This window comes from Protopterus annectens, chromosome 2.part2 (assembly GCF_019279795.1).
Source record: "Protopterus annectens isolate FY-2018-M chromosome 2.part2, PAN1.0, whole genome shotgun sequence".
NCBI lineage: Eukaryota > Metazoa > Chordata > Ceratodontiformes > Protopteridae > Protopterus > Protopterus annectens.
This window is the reverse complement of record NC_056730.1, coordinates 976,603,589-976,622,276: the sequence shown is the minus strand read 5'-3', so window position 1 is coordinate 976,622,276 and position 18,688 is coordinate 976,603,589. Positions and strand designations below refer to the sequence as shown.

At 39.9% G+C, this 18,688-nt stretch overlaps 1 long non-coding RNA gene across 1 annotated transcript in view; it reads right to left on the bottom strand.

Moving 5' to 3' along the window:
• LOC122795865 overlaps positions 1-18,086 on the bottom strand; it is a 754,919-nt gene extending 736,833 nt beyond the window's left edge. Inside the window, exon 1 of the long non-coding RNA XR_006363873.1 lies at positions 17,962-18,086. This is a non-coding gene — a long non-coding RNA (uncharacterized LOC122795865). The remainder of the gene's footprint in view (positions 1-17,961) is intronic.
• Positions 18,087-18,688: the final 602 nt, after the last annotated feature.

Genomic DNA, 18,688 nt, shown 5'->3' with positions numbered 1-18,688 from the left:
GACGTCTTTTACAACCGTCGGCAACTGACGTCATTTTTACTTACCTTTGGTATTCTGGCCAACTGAGGGCTACCGGGAGCCAGATAACCCATCTGTTAGGAATGCAACAGTGAAACACGATGAACATCCATCTACGTAAAGGCTGTGTGTTCTTACTGTGTCCTTGTTGGGTTTTATTTTAGTCTCCACTGCCCTTGCACGTCTCAGACATACAACAGGTGAATTTTGGTCATCCAAATTTTTTACAGGCATGCATGCTGTATGTCAGTGTGTATACGTGCATCCTGCTGTGGGCTGGCTACCCATCTTAGATTTGTTCTTTGCCTTCATACACATAGTGCTGGGATTGGGTCTGGTTCCTTCATAGCTAGAAATCAAATTAAGCAAGTAGTCAGAGAATGAACTAATAATTTGTAAACAGTTACTTGGATTACTGTAGCACTCTTGGTGATTTTGAACATGGTCTTAGCCAACTGTATGATACTAATGGTGACCTAGCCTTAACTTTGATATTGCCTCGAGAACAGTGTGACTGTAGATTCAGGCTTTCCTTAGTTGACTTCCAGTTACTAAAAATGCAGTAAAACACGTGTATTTTATGCAGCATTCTTGAGAGCCCCAAATGGTGACTGGAATTCAGAGTCAGGTGCTGCATGCCTCCTGCTCAGTGCTAATTGTTGAGGGTCACTCTGTGAAGAGCCTCAAAGCTAATCAGACATGGGCAATGCATTGAATAGTACCAGCAGTTTGGATCACATAGTTAAACAGAAGTGTAGTTCTTATAGGAGGAGTAGCTCTCTTTTGCTGGAACAGCACTGATAGGTCACTTGATTGAAGTGAAGTACTTCACAACGAAGGCAACCCAGTGATTCCAAGTTTATAAATGCTCGTGCACTCAGTTTAACACCGGATAACTACATGTTGCACTCATCTAGCAAAAGAGTAGTAATATAGCAGTAACTAGATGACCACTTTGGATCTGTACAGCAAATCATGTGGGGGGGATGGGAGAAACAGGATAGTAGGAAAGGGGAGAACATTAAGCAAAGGGAAACACTGATAGGTCACTTGATTGAAGTGAAGTACTTGATTGAAGTGGGTAGCCATAATGTATGAAAGGTGGGGAGGAAGAGTATTTTTTTTTCTGGGAAAGATCCCTTTTTGTAATACATAGAAAAATAATGGGTGGGGAAGATAGTGAGAGACAGATGTTTATACCATTGTTAGTGAAGGGCAGGTAGCAGGGGTAAATATAGAATAAAGACTTAGGGGTGATAGACACACGAAAAGCAGAGTTAATTTTCTGGACAGTGTGTTCTAGCAATTACCTTTCATGCTTCAAAAAAGGTACTGAAAGCCACTTTCACTGGTAATTGAAAACATAGAGGATATAGGGGGGCTTGTCATCTGCAAAACAAATTGTATTCATTCCTCACTGATAGTGGAGTTTTGCACTTTTTATTCACATAAATAGTATTGATTTGAATATCATTAGATGAATCAACACAAATTTACAAAAGTTTGGGAGGACAATGGATGGACACAAACATGCAGACAGAGGGCAAGTGATGAAGAAGAGGTGTGAACAACTGTCAAGAAATGGAAAATGATGCAGCAAAGTATGACCACCAAGATGGGGAACAGTGTCTGTTCCTGGCGTTAACTAGATATCAGGCTGGCCCAGATAGAATTAAATCCAGCCATCAGTCTCCTGGGTAATGAATGTTGTAAGCTGGTTTCTCTCTTGGTGGTCTGATGGGTATTGGCTTGCCAGTTATTTGACTCCACAAGCTGCAGCCGAAGGTGCTGCACATTGCCAAGGTGTCCTTCCAGTTGCTGCCAGGTCAAGAGAGCAGAAGACTCCTCTGGACTGCTTTCAGAAAAGGGGCCTTCACTCCCTTCCTGAGAAGTGGCCATAGAGGGCTCCAGTGACCCCTAAAAACATCAGAAATTGGAACAGAGTCTCCTGTAACTGAGCACTTTATGAAGATACATGGAGTGGACTTTTTTTTTTTTTCTTTTCTGTATTAGCAAGGCCCTTTTTACCAAGATGTGGTGATAGTTTCTAAATCTAATAATTTATTTAAATAAAGTTAATAATAAATTATAAAACAGCGACTCCAAGAGGTTTAAATCATGAAATAAATGTTTCTTTTTGAATAATTTCACTAAAAATGTTTTAGCTTTTTTCACTAATGTAATGATTAATTGTTCAATTATTATTGTAATTGGGTTCTGCACATGTATAAAATGCAAGGCATTTCAACTGTGACTTAGATCTTGTAAAGGTGAATGGCTGAGATCTTTATGGTGGAAAAAACAGAGTGGAGCAGTTGATTTGGTTCTTTTTTGGTGCATGAGTTTATGAAATCTTGTAGTTTTCGTTTACCCCTAAAAAACACCTGCAGCAGTAGAATCACCATCTTCCCATTGAGTAGCCAATCGGTCAGCCACTGATGGTCCAAAACCAGAGAAGACATCACCCAACGCAGACCAGGGTGTGTGTAACCTCACTTCACCCTCTTCTACAGCAGGACTTGCAGAAGGATGACAAAGCAGGGAAATATGCTTATGCAGACATGATACAAACGCAATCATAGTTTTGTAGTGGATTGTCAAACATATCACATACCCCACTTCCTTCAAGGAGAATCACTTCCATCTTTTGCAATATCCAACTTTGTTAAAGCTGTGACGCCCCATCACTGGACCAGTAATCAAGGAGCATCAATCCTCACCACTGGCAAAAGTGGGGGACGTACACTGAGAGGATAACAAGTACATGCACAGTATTTCCAGATGCAGCTCTCTGCATCACGTGCAATTTCCCTTAAGAACAAACAGACACGACAGTCAGTCTGGGGTTGATTTCTCCATCTTTCTCCATGTCCCCAATAAGACTCCCCAATGGCACAGCTATAAAGCTGATATGACACCACCGACCAATAGTGGATGGAAGAAATTCCATCACTTATGCATGTGTGAAATTTGTAGATGGTAGCAGCTACTTGCTCACCAGTCCACAGGTCAAAAGCACATGGAAGGAGAGCTTCCAGCAGCTTCTGAATGGAGAAAACCCCACAGAATCTGCACTGCCTCAGACACAGCTTACAGTGAGAGACTATAAGGGAGCCCACCATAAAAGAAGAACAGCACTTAAGGAAAATGAAGTCATGAAAAGCAGCAGGCTCAGACAAGGTCACAGTAGATATGATAAAGATGTTGGGTAAACAGGGGTGAAATGGCTCCTGAGGGTACTCATAGCAGTACAGAGGGGGGGGGGTGTATCTCAGATGACTGGATAATTTGCATACTAGTGCCAGTGCTCATGGACAAAGGGAACATTCACAACTATGGGCAGTACAGAGGTATCATACTCCTGTCACATTGCATGAGAGTTCTGGAGAGGGTGATTGACAAACGGATGTACACAGCAGTAGAAAATAAGACTGAACATGAGCAGTTTGGACTAAAATCAGGATTCAGCACAACTGACCCAATGTTTGCAGTGAGACAGATACTTGTGAAGAAGCAAGAAACGAGGAAAGATTCCAACTGGGCATTCTAAGACTTTGAGAAACATATGACAAGGTCCCAAGAAAGCTGATTTGGGCAGTCCTGTGGTGGTTCAAAGTCCCTGAAACATTGCTAGAATTAGTGTAAGCTATATACAATGACAAAATGACTCTCAAGTACAAACAATGTTCCATCTCACAGAGTGGTTTCTAGTGGGAGTGGGTTTGCATTAGGGTTCAGCTGTGAGCCCACTGTTGTTCATACTGGTGACGGACTACATTAGCAAACAGGTCGAAGCAGACAGATCAGCAAAGTTGCTGTATGGAGATAATGTGGCAGTACAGGCAGACTCTGAGCAAGAACTTCACCAAAGGATAGAGAAATGGAATGCAAAATTTCAGGCACATGGGATGAAACTGAGGACAGATAAAGTTGCAAAGGCAGAAAATGAGGGAATCAGAAGTAGCTGAGAATTCAGATAGAAAACTATGGAGCAGGTTAACAGCTTTAATTATTTGGGAGGGGTGGTTGAGGAGAATGGAAATCTGAATGAGGAGGTTAAAGCTCAAATCAGAGGGGCTGCAACTAAATGGCATAGAGTGTCAGGTGTAGTCTATGACATAAGAATGCAAAATAAAATAGAAAGTAAGGTGTACAAGACAGTGGTGCGACCAGTACTACTATATAGTACAGAAACATGGGCAGTAAAGGCAGAGCAGTTGAGGAAGCTAGATGTGATGGAGATGAAGTTCTGGAGATGGGTGGTAGGATTCCCACTGTGGGAAAGAAAGATATGAGGACAGAAGCCAAAGTAGCTTCAATTGCAGAAAAGCTCAAAGAGAACAGATTATGGTGGTTTGGCATGTGCAGAAAAGCAGAAGTCAATCTGGTGAAGATATGGGACAGATAGGAAGAAGGCAAGAGGATACAAGACCATCCAGCAAAGAGGTGGATGGATTGTGTGGCACTGAATCGAGAGAGAGATGGTGATAGTTGAACAACATTTCAGCCCCATGTAAAAATGGTAAAAGAGTTGGTGGTGATGATGATGAATGAAAAATCACAACCTTAAAAGAGATCTCAGTCATAACCATCAAGTCAGGGTCATGAAATCAGATAAAGAGGTACAGGTCATTTCGACAGATGATGGCCAATATATTTATAATGCCAATGAATTGCTGAATGATTTTGCTTTTTTTTCATAAGGTATGCTGTGATAAGGAGACAATAGCTTACAGACAGATCTATAACTTATTAACTGATTTATTGTTTAATAACCACACTTCTGGTGACATTTTGCTTATTTAAATGTGCAGCACCCCAAACCTGCTGGAATGTTTGGCATACCAAAAATAAGGACACCCACTAAGATTTAGCTGCCTTAGCCCTGGCAAAAGCCTTGATAGACATGGAAGCAGGGGGTCTAGCAGCCCCACGTGCAGGGGTAGTTATGTCTAAAGGAATAGTGTCTGATAAATCCTGGGTGGCTGCTTCTGTAGCAGTAAATTCAGTAGCAGATTCAGCCATGCTCTGAGAGGCCTCGGCTACCGGAAGCTTGCTTTCGGCCGAAGGAAGAACCGGGGGCTCGGTTTCAGCCGAAACCGAGACATTCGCGGTTGGCCTAACTGTGGTTTCAGCCGAAACCGCGGGCCGCGAATGTCGGTCCTTTTCCTTGCGTTTTTTAGCTAAATGAGTAGTCGGAGTCTCCGACGGCATTTTGTATGCAAAGCGGGACCAAAAAACTCCTCTGCAAACTCCGACCGACGTCTAAGTGACCGTCGGTTGAAGGAAGCACAGGCTAGACAAGCTGATACGTCGTGGTCTGGGCCTAAGCAAGGAAGGCAGTAAGAGTGGAAATCCTTATGAGGTATTTGTTTCCCACAAGTTAAACAATTATTTACTTTGTCTGACATCGGCTGAGGCAAGAAAGAGTCCCCAACGGGGTACTTAGCTTTTTAGAAGTCTTTGGTAGTAGAAATCTCTGGATCTGACCGACCGGCACTTGCGAACAGCTTCTGCTTCTGGCACCGCACGGCAAGAAAGACTGAGGAAAATGGCGTTGGCTGATGCCTTTATACCCAATAAACAGCAGCTATGACGTCGGGTGAAGTGCGACATCAGCCGAGGCCAGACCCAGACTTTGGAATCCGGCCGACCGAAGGGCTGCCTGAGGCAGGACAACCCATATGTTAGGACTGCAGATGCATCCTTGAAGGACATCTTATCTTTACTAGGTGGTCCAAGACCAAACCCTTGTGTATATATGCTGACAAGTTGGCCAAAAATTCACTGACTTACTCTCCTTTTTGAAATATTATTTTCCATGTTGCATTAAGCATGTTCTTTTCCAGGAAAACACTATTTTAGTGTAAGACAGCTTAGAGACGTTTTCTGTTTACTTGTTAAACCCAAATTTGTTTGATAGACATTCTTTCAGCAGCTGGTTTGTAACAAAGTTATTTTGACAAACATTTTGTTATTTCAACAGGGATTACTATAATCAAATTAAAGTGGCAGCAATGAGGGAGAAATAGCTCCTACTTTTGCTAATACTGTTATGAATTATAGTTTCATGGGTAAACAGTAGGCAATCAGTCTGCAGATTATTCAATAACTAATGGTCTGAATCAAGCCGTGTACTTTATCTGTGAGGTAAAGACCTTACCCATTATGCCAAACCATACTCCTCGAATGAATGAAAGTGAGAAAAGTTTGTTGTTAATTCTAATTAAAATGACAAGCTTCACTTTTACTGTCGCTACACTGAAAGTTTATCTTTCATGTGGAAAGAGGATACTGGTGAATAAAATTATTTTTTTTTACTTACTTAAATTCTTCAAATCCCATTTTAAACATCATTGCTAAGTGGACTTCTCACACCACTGACTATCTTTTTGAAGATGTGTTTTTTATGCAACAATTTACATCCATATGGTTTGGAAACCCACTTATGCAAATATGTTTTTCCAGTTCTACTGCTACTACATGAGGAAGTCAGGTTTGCTCAGTTCTGTGCACAGAAAGAAAGACCCCCCTGAACTGTGACTCAGGCAACCAGGGTTCAATTAGCATCGCTGGCGCTGGAGAAGCCAAGCAGGGAAGGGGAGGAGTGCAGGAGCATGGTCCACTTGCCTCTTCCAGAGTGTGGGGAGTATTCTCTGACTTGCTCTCCTTTTTCAGATACTCATATTTTCCATGTTACATTAAGCAATGGTACATTGATTGATGTAATTTCCCTACTGGAGAACAGAGGAACCACCACTCATGCACCCATGCTCTGAGGAGAAAAAAAAACCCTTGTGAAAGTGAGGGGACATTCTTCTCATTCAGGTCACTGTATTTCCCTCCCCTGTGTGTGTTGGGTACATGGCCACAAAAATAAATAAATTAAAAAAATCTTGAACTATCCCTGATGGTTGTCTGAATGATGGCACTTCCCAGTCAACGCTTGCCTTAGTCATGAGAAACAAGTTCACCAAATGAGTCCAGAAAGGGGTTGATGATCGACAGCTAGTAAGAGCAAAGACGACAAAGAAAAAAAGGGAAGACAGGTTTATTCTAAAAGACTGATTTTGGTTGTGTAGTATTACACACGTTTTACACTTTAAGTCTTTCAATACCAAGGTGACTTGTCATTGTAAGGCTTTAGCTTCACCTGCACAACTAGGATCAAGTCTAAAAGAAACAGCTCTTTACAGAGTTACAGCCTAAATAACTCCCTTTACTTTTTACTTGCAGCCTTTCTGTCCACTGCCTGCTGACCATCAATTCTCCTGGTTACTGACTTTCATCTAGGCAGTCAAAAGGGTATTCTGCTTAACCTAGCCTCACATCCAATTAACTCAGCAAAGTCTGTATAAGTAGTACTCCCAGAATGCTAGGCCTGATAACCAGTGCGTGGTTCTGAACATAAAATTACACCCCCCCCCCCGCTACAGCACACGGTGCTTTGTGCATGCTCACCCCCATGCCACCATTTGGAATGCTGAGTGCCAGCCATGCAGCAAACCAAGCTGCCTTCTGTCCCCCTCCTCAGCAGTTAACTTCTGAAACAGATAAACTATTATTTGAACAAATATACAGCCTCAGCCCGCTGCGGAGATAGCCACCCAGCGGTGTCAACCTTGGCTCTAGATTGTCACTGCTGAAGTGACATCCCGACCACATGTGCAAAAATGGGAAAAAGGGGCTGTGGCTGAATGGATGGATGGATACATCAACAACTATAAAACATACACAGATCCCTGATGTGAATCCATTCAAAACTGGCCCATTCAAAGCAAAAAAAAAAAAAAAAAAAACACTGACTGAAGGGAAATATTTTTTCAGTCAACTAAGCTGCAGAACAAAATGACGGTGACCAATTACACAATAAAAGCTCGTTAGTGAGTGACAAAAATAAGTACCACTGAGGCTTCTGGCTACCGAACTGACAGAGGTCACAGCGGCTATTTTTTTGGATTCCAAATTATTTTCTTAAGTACTGTTTATGTCTGAATACATACAACTTAACATTTGCTCAGCAACAGAACGTAAAGAGAAAATTATGTGACACAGAAAAACAGGAGTCGTGACATACTGTCAGCACGGCAGCTGGTTTGGCTGCCAAAGTTAAGAATCATTGCAGCTACCAGCTACCAAACTGAAAGAAGTCAGCTGCTGCTTTTCCATGTTACACGTTTTTCTTTGTAATTGCTGTTGCTGTCCAATGGTATTACATTCCTTAGGATATGAGCATCATTTAAACAGAATCATATGGGAGGGGGCAAAAAAAAAAACTAAAGAAAAATGTAAACTTGTGCAAACATCAACAGGTACATGCAGAAAGCATATGCTGTACAGGCTTTACATGTTAGAAGCCACAAAGGAACACTAAAGTCATTATTTAAAAAAAAAAAAAAAAAAAAAAAAAAAACATTACATAAGAACTTAGACCTTGGGCTTCCCTCCTCCAGATCAATGGAAAAATCCAGCATTATTCACATCCAGGCCCAAATTACTGCTAAATTATCACTCAGGATGTGTTTTAAAGCATACGCGTATGAAACAGAACTGTTGATGACCATACATTACACAGAACTAGATGTGTGTGAGCTATGCAAAGTTATATGACCAGAACTTTGAATCTTTGTCCAAAACTACAGTTTGTTGGTGCAGGACTCAGTTTTTATCCATTCTAATATCAATAATTTTAGAACTATTACAACAGCTCCAACCTGCTAATGGTTCATCTCAAGAATCCAATAGCATCAGCTTTTGAGTCTGCGTATATCTGCGATTCCATACTTAGCTTTGTTAGCACCACAGTTGTACAATTAGCATATCTTGCAGTGCAATTGGTACTGGAAGCCATTTAAACAAGTAAAGTTTATCAAACAGCACATATGCATGAAGGCTGCCATACTACTAAAGGCCACTTTACGTACATTACTCATAAGACATCTACTGCACAGACTCAAACAGCAACATAAAGAACTAACTACAAACACAGCACCACAGATTCTTAACTATATATTTCTGTCTTAATTCTGAACTGTAAGCATCACAAACACTCACTAACAAGAAAAAAAAATACTATTTACATGCAATATTCTTTCTGATGCTGATATTCCGCGGTGGTACAGCAGTAGCGTTGTTACCTCACGGCAAGAGGTTCTCCCGTTCAATTCTCGCCTTGGCTTGGGAGTGCCTTCTGTGTGGAGTCTGCATGTCCTCCCTGTGGTTGGGTAGCGTTCGAAAGACATATGTGTGTAAATGGGCGTGCCTTCGTTGAAGGTTGGGCGTCGAGCTGGCACCTCGGCTTTTCGTAAAAATCTACTGCCAATCATTAGCGGGCCAGAGTTCCGCTGTGGCGACCCCTTACTGGGAAAAAGCCGAAAGACAAACAACAACATTCTTTCTCTGGCTGAGGGGTTCCCATTTACTTTATAAGGTTACAGAACTGCTGCCCCACTAGCAAAGGGTTAAATGCATCTGACTATGCCATCAGCAATCCAAGTTCAGAAAACTGCCTGGGAGTTGGTTTCTGAAGGGAGAAAAATGCAGGTTATATGTCAACTCATCCATTAAGGAGATGGGGGAGTGTAAATTAAAATGCTACTTTACTGGTTGTCATAGGAAATTAAACAGTAAATGCATAGCATTGTGCATACCCACAGTTACTAAAAAGCAATGTAAGCAGGGCCTTTCCAGGGGATGAAACAAAATAGTTGCAATGAAATAACCCACAGTTTTGAAATCAAGAATGATACCCCCCTCACTCTACCACCTACCATGATAAAAGGTCACCTGCAGAAAAAAGTAACTGAGGATCACGGATTTACATTATGTAGCAGGAGAGGTAAGATGTGTGCAAAGGGGAATATGAATTACGAGTTAACAGTTGTGAAAAAAAGCACAAAAAAGTTCATTAAAAAAAAAAAAAAAAACCACATAGTGGCAACACCTAGCCGCAAATACAGAAACAGCGGTGCACACGAACATTAAGTAAGAAAACACAGGAGTCAACCTTATGTCACTAAACACTCAAACATAACTAAACTATTTCTATAGTTTCTTATTCCAAATATTTTTGATCTAAACAAGTGTGCATGCATATCTTCTTCTTCTTTTGGCTTTTTCCCAGTTAGGGGTTGCCACAGTGGATCACCTGTCTGCTCATGATCGGCAGTGGAGTTTTACGGTGTCGAGTTGCAAGCCCGGCACCCAACCTTCCACGAAGGTTGCATGCATATGCTATAATAAATTAAAGCATCCTACGCAACATATAGGGAAGAGAATGAGCAGACAGAGTGTAAACTAAGGTGATGAACTAGTTCGCAGAAACAAAAATATACTCCTAATAACTGATATTTTATTCTGAACAGTAGTACAATCCTGCATTACTACAAAGCTGTTGCAAGGGTAGGGCAAAGGGGAGACTGCCCTGAGTAGAAGCTGTTAAAGAGTGAAACTGAAGAGGAACTGATCATCCCGATAACAAATGAGTAACAGTTTAGTGAGCACAAGACTGTGGACACTTAAACAACAGTCTGTGTTACGAACTGTAACAAGGCACTATTGCATATATTTGATTCAGGTTACCAAAATGTGTTTTTAAAAGTGTTGCAAAGAGCCATTATGTAGTGTACTGCATAATACAATGCCTCTTTGCTGATTCAGACTGTCCCCGACTTACAATACATTAGCAGTGGTAAACATATAAGTAGCCACAAAGTTATGGATGCCCTAACGGCATGTGCAAGGAACTGTAAGAATAAACTATTGTTAACTCTTTTGACAAAATTAATAAAAGGTGTACATAAACACAGGCATGCACAACTGAATAATTAACTTTACTTTCCTCTTCAACTTTGTTGTGGAGGTGGCACATTCCGAACAATGCAGCTAACAGCCACTATTAACAATTCTGGTCTGGGGTGGTGACAGAAAGGAATACTGCTGAAGAGGCCCAGCAATGTTTCTACATCTCTGCCACACTGTACTGATGAAAACGTTTCAGCAGTGCTCATCAGAGGTGTCGAACAAGGGACTTGAAGAGCTTTTTTCTAGGATATCTTTGCCAAACCTACCCTATATTTAAGGATTAAAGAAATGGTAAAATGGAAAAAAGACATTCACTGGAATATGTTAGCTGCTCACAGTGGATACAAACCATCCATTTAACAGTACAGACACAATCCTGGGTAAAGTAAAACCTGTTGTGTCTGTTTGATTTAAAACCATTCTGACCATCAATCTGCCCCCATATCACACAGGTTCACAAGTTGGATCACTACTTCAACTGAATGGTGCTAAAAATTATGCTTAATGTGTTACAAAGATAACCTATAAAGACATGACTAAACAGTATAACACAAAAGATATGTTTGCAATAGCAGCCTGGCACTGCATAACATGATAAATACAAGATCACTCATGGGGAATCCGCAAAAGGAGAAAATCTTCATTCTCAAACAGTCTCAGAAGAAAGCAACACTTTTTGTACAGAACGTTTCCCCTTCTCTCATGTCACATATATTGCTCATGAACTATTATACTTGGAATTCAATATCATGTATAATGTCACCACAGAAGAAATACCTATTTAATACTACTGGGATAGCAGAGACAGTAAACTATAATCCTGATGTGTGTGTCCATCTCTTTGCGATGAAAACCTTCAATTTTTCAGGATCTGTTCTAAATGTAATTTTTTGTCCGTCTTTAGTGTGGAAACAGACAGCACTGTCTAGAGTCTGGACTTGTAAATTTCCACAGATCTGTGTTATGCAAACGGTATGGAAAGTGAATAAAGGAGATAGTGGTAGACGTGGTCCTGACTGCAGTAACCGTGACATCGACCCACGTGAATTTAAGGTGTCAAATATAAGCTGTATGCACAACGTTCTACAGCTTCAAAACATCTGAAGACATGCTATTACACAAATGAATTACAATCTGTCACAAAATATTTCTGATACTACACTATAAAAGAGAAATAATACGCCCAAGTATCCTGGAGAGCTGCTGAATAGAAGAACTTTCTGGAATTGGTGCCTTGCTGTATTGAATCTCTTCAGGACAGTTGAAGGCTCTAGCAGCCAAACATTTCAACATCTCTTCTATCCCCACTTGACAAACATTTGTAAGTTTGGGCCTTGCTACTCAAACAGGGGGCACAAATGCACACAAGCACTCTGTGCACTACATTTAGTATGCCACCATTCAGGGCCGTGATATATAGACAGGGACATTCACTGCTGTCCTTAACTGTGCTGTGTACAAAGCACGACTGTTTATTTTTTTTTTTATGAACTGCACACAGCAGCACTTAGGACCCAAAAGTATAATAATCACTCTAGTGAGATGATGGATTAAGAATGCTGGGTTACATACTGCCATAGAACCTAATTATAAGAGTGGTGAGAGTACCTGAAGAAGATGTACAAAGTGAGAGGTCAAAAGGATTATGAAATGCAAACTGGGGATTAATATAGGAAGGCAAATGATGAGGAATGGTAGAATGGATTGTTGTGTAGATGGGGAAAGCGGTTATAAAAAGACAGAGGGTATTAAGTGAAAAAGGAAAATGTAGTTAACCAGTTGAGGAACTTGTATACAACTGCACATGGTTTGGGTGTTTAGTAAGGGCTTGATGGCAGAAAGTTTCATGGTCTGTTTTAAGTATGTTGGGATTGTGTTCTAGAGTTTAAATATAGAACTGGAGTATAGTTAGTCACCTGCTGAGTTATTAGACTTTGTTGTGATTACCAACAGGGTACTGGCGGAGTGAAGATCCCTACCGAGAGAATAGTGCTGCAGGGTATTTTTTAGTACTGGACACTTTTCTGGTGCACACTGCTGTGCATTTACTGTGTGTAACACTGTATGCAGCAAATAACTTGTGGCCAAGGTACAAAGCTCAGTTGCTCAAGCACGTTTAGTTATAACACGGCTCTACAGTGATGAGTCTTAAATATAATATTTTGGCAGAAAATGTGGCGATTTTACTGTAAAAGGCAAAGAGTTTAGCATTAAGTGTAGCATTTAGGTTTGTAAGAGTAGGTGAAGCATATAGTGGGGATGGATGACGGTAGCTAGATGCAAGTGTGTTTTCTTTTATTGTCTGTCATATAGCATTTGGGTCTATGGGGGAGAAGACTTTCTGGTGTGTTTTTTAATGGCACAAAATATGTGTTGGTCAAATATGAGGTCAGTTTCAATTAGCATGGCCAAAAGTTTTGTTTGGGTTACAGTTTCAATTTCTATACTGAAAGATGAGATAGGCACAACGATTATGTACTATATACATGAACTACTATGGCTGCAGAATGGGGGTAAACCTACACACTATGTCATACCCCATTGACTAACTTCTTGTATGAATCATAAAAGGCGTTGGTAAACTGTTCCCTACATAAAGGAGCACAATAATTATGAACAGAGACCAAAATCAATAAGCTAACAAAGTACTGAATATGCGATTAAAGAACTAGTGCACAACACAAATATGTAAAAATAACGCAAACATCAATTTAACAACATTTTCTGAAAAAGGAAGACCACTTTGGAACAACTTTGGCGGGAAAACCAGAACACTGTGGGACATGATACAAAGGTATCATATTTTCTTAAGGGTGCGAGACTCAGGTTCTTGTCATTTCTAGGTAAAGTAAATAAATAAAAACAGCTTCATTATGAACATGATCTACTGGTGGTTACCTAAATAGGCATCACACCTTTTTGGTGAGAAAGAAAGGAACAGTCCATGGGACATGTCATAAGGCAAAATTTATTTGTCTTAATGACTTGCTCATCCAAAGGACAATGTGCTCATCTCACTCTGCAAGCAAAGACGGTGTGCTGGCCACAGGCTTGAAAATGACCAGAGTAAGTCACGTACACAGACATCAAGTCTTTTGGAATTGGGTGCAAGTCTGGTTTAAAGATAGGTCTTGCAGTAGTGGAAGTCACTTGTACTGAGAACAAGTATTTTGGAATCAGGCAGGCATAAACTGGAGAAAGTCACTTACATGGAAAGCAAGTCTTTATGAAGCAAGCCCCATGCATCCATAAAATAAATGTAAGATAACCAGCAAGCACCAAGTTTTTCTGGTCAGGGATTTCAAAGGAAAAAAAAAAAAAAAAAAAAAAGAGTATGCGAACATCTAGAATGTTAAATAAACACAGACTGCGACAGTGGACCCAACATGCTGCCATTTACATGCACTTTGCAATAATGACTCTAGAAGTTTTTTTTTTACAATGAAAAACATAAAAGACTTACAATGATTAATCACTGGGACATAAACATGTAATATAAAAGATGTGGACTGAAGGCAAATGAATTAACTAGATGAATAAGCCTAAGACCACCATTTTAATGTCATTAAATACTATCCAGAGCTTGATTTGATTGAGTGTAGAATATCAAAAGGCAAAAAAAAAAAAAACTCAAGACAGTCCTTTCCAGAGCAACTGGTAATGGATATAAACTACTCGCATAACTAAGCATACCTAGAACTTTGGATTTACCAATTGTTTCTTGCAAATGATGACGGAAATGCTCACCAAGAAATGAACAAGGCAGTCAATTTAGCAAAAAAATCTGACCAGTACTAACCAAAACCAGCGGGTCTGGTAAAACACCCAAAATGGTAAAAAGAACCATCAAAATGTTAACATCACCTAGAACACAAGCAGGGCCATAACTTACACATTTATCTTTACTTTGATATTACCAGTCTGAGAAAGGATCCTTTCAAAAGTGCAACTCCCCATGTTTGTAACAAGAATAGCATCCTCTACATATGCAAACTGCATCAGAAAAGGCTGCCCCTCGAATACATCATGCAACTTGTTTCAGTAATGTTTTAGCATAACACTATGGCATTCATACAATGGCATATAATGAACTTCTAAAAGGGTACCTTTGATTGATACCTCACTGCATTGGCTCTCTCTCCCCAGATAATCATTAATTAAACGAACAGAAGAATTAATGAAAATGGATGTAACTAAACATAAAAAAAGAGAGATTCAAGGCAATAGAGTATATAAATACTCCAAGCAGCTGAAAGGGTAACCATGTCAAAGGCCTTACTTGTATCACAATTGAGAATAAGACATCAGATGAGGTGAATCACATGTAACTTATTTCTTTAATGGGTAATAACATACTGTTATCATCAGATTTAGGACGACTGCCAAACACTTCCTGTAAAAGTTCTAGAAGCAAAAAAGCATTATGTTAAATACATTTTGCAAGCAGCTTACAATGTGAATTACATAAAACAATAGGCCTACAACTAAATAAAATCTTCCTAAAAACTGTAAGTTGGCACATAACAAAGATAAATCTGCAAAATCATGTGGTATACTATTCATTAAATACATTTAAAACAGAGTCTACAAAAAATTATATGGAAAATTCCAAATAAAGCTGTAATTAAAAAACTCTACACAGGGAAGGTCTCTTTAGGCAAATCACTAAAACAATACGTAAGCCCTGATGCAATCTTCTGCTTTTAAAAGACAATGGTTACATCTCACCAGGAGTATTACGGCTGCTTGTGGAGGATGCACCATAACGTGAAGTCAGATACTTGTACCCAGAGGTAGGCAGCAAGTCTTAATGCAATTAAAATTAAAAATTTTACAGTCACAGACTCTCTCATGATGCACCTTAACTTTCAGGAAAAAAGGACAGTAAAAATACAGTTCACATGTCACTGTGCAGGCCTACAACCCAGGTGACGCACGTTCAATTAGCAGCTCAAGCACTTGGTGTTGTGGCAAGGAGGATGGGCAAGTGCACCCTGGGGGAAAGGAATGAATCATCACTGACTTGTGCTACCACTCCCAATCTCACCATTCCTGCTGGAGGGCAGGAACAAAGTCAAATGGGTGTCAGCAAGAGCAGGGGAACCATGGGCATGACTTCCAAACTTGGCAATGGTGGCCTTTGCACATGCGCAAGCTGGTACAGGGGAATAGATGCTGCACGTCCGCAGCACCAAAGACGAGGAGTTAAGGCCTTACACAACAATAATTTTCAATCTTGGTATGCAGGCAAAAGCACCAAACTTTCTGATGTTTGCCCGGATAATGGCCCTTCTGGACAGCTCTGATCCAAGGGGATCTGCAAGATGATTACCTGCACCCTTAAGGGAACAAATGGGCTTGAGCCTGATTGAGGGTGGATGGATGGGTCAGCAGACAGAATATTGAAAATGCTCCAGGAAAAAAATCCAGCTTTTATCTTTAGCAGGATAAAGAATTAACTAAAAAAGGCAGTTTAAAGGTAGTGATTTGAACTGTGCATTGTACCAGATTGTACTTAACTCCTGAAACAAGAAGCAAGAAATGCTGAAAACCATACGAAGCACAGCTTCCCACAAAGGACAACTGGTTCTGGAGTGCTCTGTCAATAACAGTAAAACCCAGCAAGCACTTATTTAAAAGTGAATGAGAATACAATGCATGAGAATATGAAGCAAAATGAATGAGGAATATAAGGGCACCCTCACTGGATGGTACTTTTATGAGGATGAGCAAGTATGTGTGGACTACACACACACACACACACACACATTAATATATATATATCTATATATCTTAAGCCGTATATAAACGTTTATATACCTCACACAAAAAAGGATGCATGAGTCTCAAAAACAAAGGTGCATGGAGACCACAAATTAAAACCCACAAACAAACTGCAGTAACAAAGGTGGTAATTCAGCAATCTAGAGGAATTTTACCACTGATATGCAAGCAATCGCTATCCACAACAGACTAGGGTTTCACCTCCCAGCTCTTTCAAACAACAACAGTGCAGAAATTGTAAGTTCAAAAACCAGGCGACAATAATGGAACCAACAGAAAGTGTGTGTGTGTGTGTGTGTGTGTGTGTGTGTGTGTGTGTGTGTGTGTGTGTGCATTACACATACACAGACACACATATATGTATGCTTATACATACATGTACGCACGCACATACAAATATAGATTTAGTGATATTTTAATGAAAAACTGTTTCAATGAATGTCCCAATTAGATGCGTCTACATTTTTCCCAATGTTGGTTATAACTGCAGCAATTTTCTGGAGCACTTCTGTGTCCCCTAAAACCTCCCATCTGAGAAGCTTGACACCACATACCCCCATACCCTCCAGGGTGGCAAGCACAATGGGGAAAGCAGCAGTCTTGATTAACAGGATTCTCATTAAAATGGTTTTCAACAGAGTAATGTGATCCCAATACATGTATCTGTGGCATGTATTTATATATCACAATCTCACTCACACACTTACATATACAGTTATACATAAACAATCTCAAGTGACAGCACTTGATCCCAAGCACAGATGATATTCTGAATGTAGACTCTTGTCATACCAATTAATGTAATACCAAGCAACAATTAAAGTACAAGTCTCGTTATTTAGCTCTGGCACCACCAGGCACAACATTGTACACATAAAAGAACCTTTGAAACAAGACAAAAGAAAATACTGAAGCCAACTTTTCAATAAACTCCCTTTGCTTAATAATGCGGGCTCAGTACCTGAACACAACTATACTATACAGTTACATTTGCAGCTTCAGTAACTTGGTCTTGCTCCAGCTAACCATAGTACAGAAATGAAGAACTCTTCAGCTTCATGAAACAATTTGTCTACATCAACAGAAAAACAGTACCATGCATTATCCACGGGTCTACAGTACCTAAAAGAGATACAGCTGAAGCTTCACTTCTGTTTCCTGCAACATTAGTTTCTCAGATTTCTTAAATGCAACATTAACTTACACATGAGAAGAACGAAACAATTCATTAAAATGATCTACTTGCTGCTATGCTTTTGTGAGTCATGGTCTCAATTAGGTCTGCATTCTTCTACCCAATGCAGATGCAGTTTTATTCTGATAAATTTCTAGGAGGATTGGACGCTCAGCCCCTACCTGTCATTGATGCACCAGTTCAGGCAGAGGTTAAGAGATGAGAGATTTTTACACTTCTTAACGACCTCCATCACTGTTTCATTATTCAGTTCTGTGATATGACGCAAGTCAAGGCTAGAAAGTTGTCTGAGCTAAAGAAAAAAGGACATGAAATACGAGGAAAAATATTAAAATACATGCTATGAAAAGTTATTCATGCTTTGCTGTTAAGACTGCTTATTTAATGAATGCTTTATACATAACAATATGTTCGTTTTGTTTTTTGTTTTTTTACATCTGGAAAGCGGCACAAACATGCCATGACAGTTACTACTGAACCAGTCTCCATGTCAAAGAAAGCATATTCTCTTATGCCTCTAATCTACTATCTCCAGCTCTAATACAAACTGTCAACAAATTAGTTCACTTAACAATAACAGAAGGACATGGTAACCACATCTGAAAACCACATGAAAAGAACTGAAGCTGTTAGAAAAAAGACAATAGAATGGTCTCAGTGTCCTCAAGATAGGAACAGACTGTATGTCAAGTAATGAATTATTACTAAACGTCTACAACAATCTAGGGAAAGTGAAATAACAAGAACAGCTGATAGATTCTCATTAAACTTTCTTGATTCATATATCCTTATGCACCTATTCTGTTTTCACCAAGGTATCTTATCAAGTGGCTGATGCTAACTTATCTGCTAGGCAGTTAAACATGACCAGTTTAAGTCCTGCAGAAA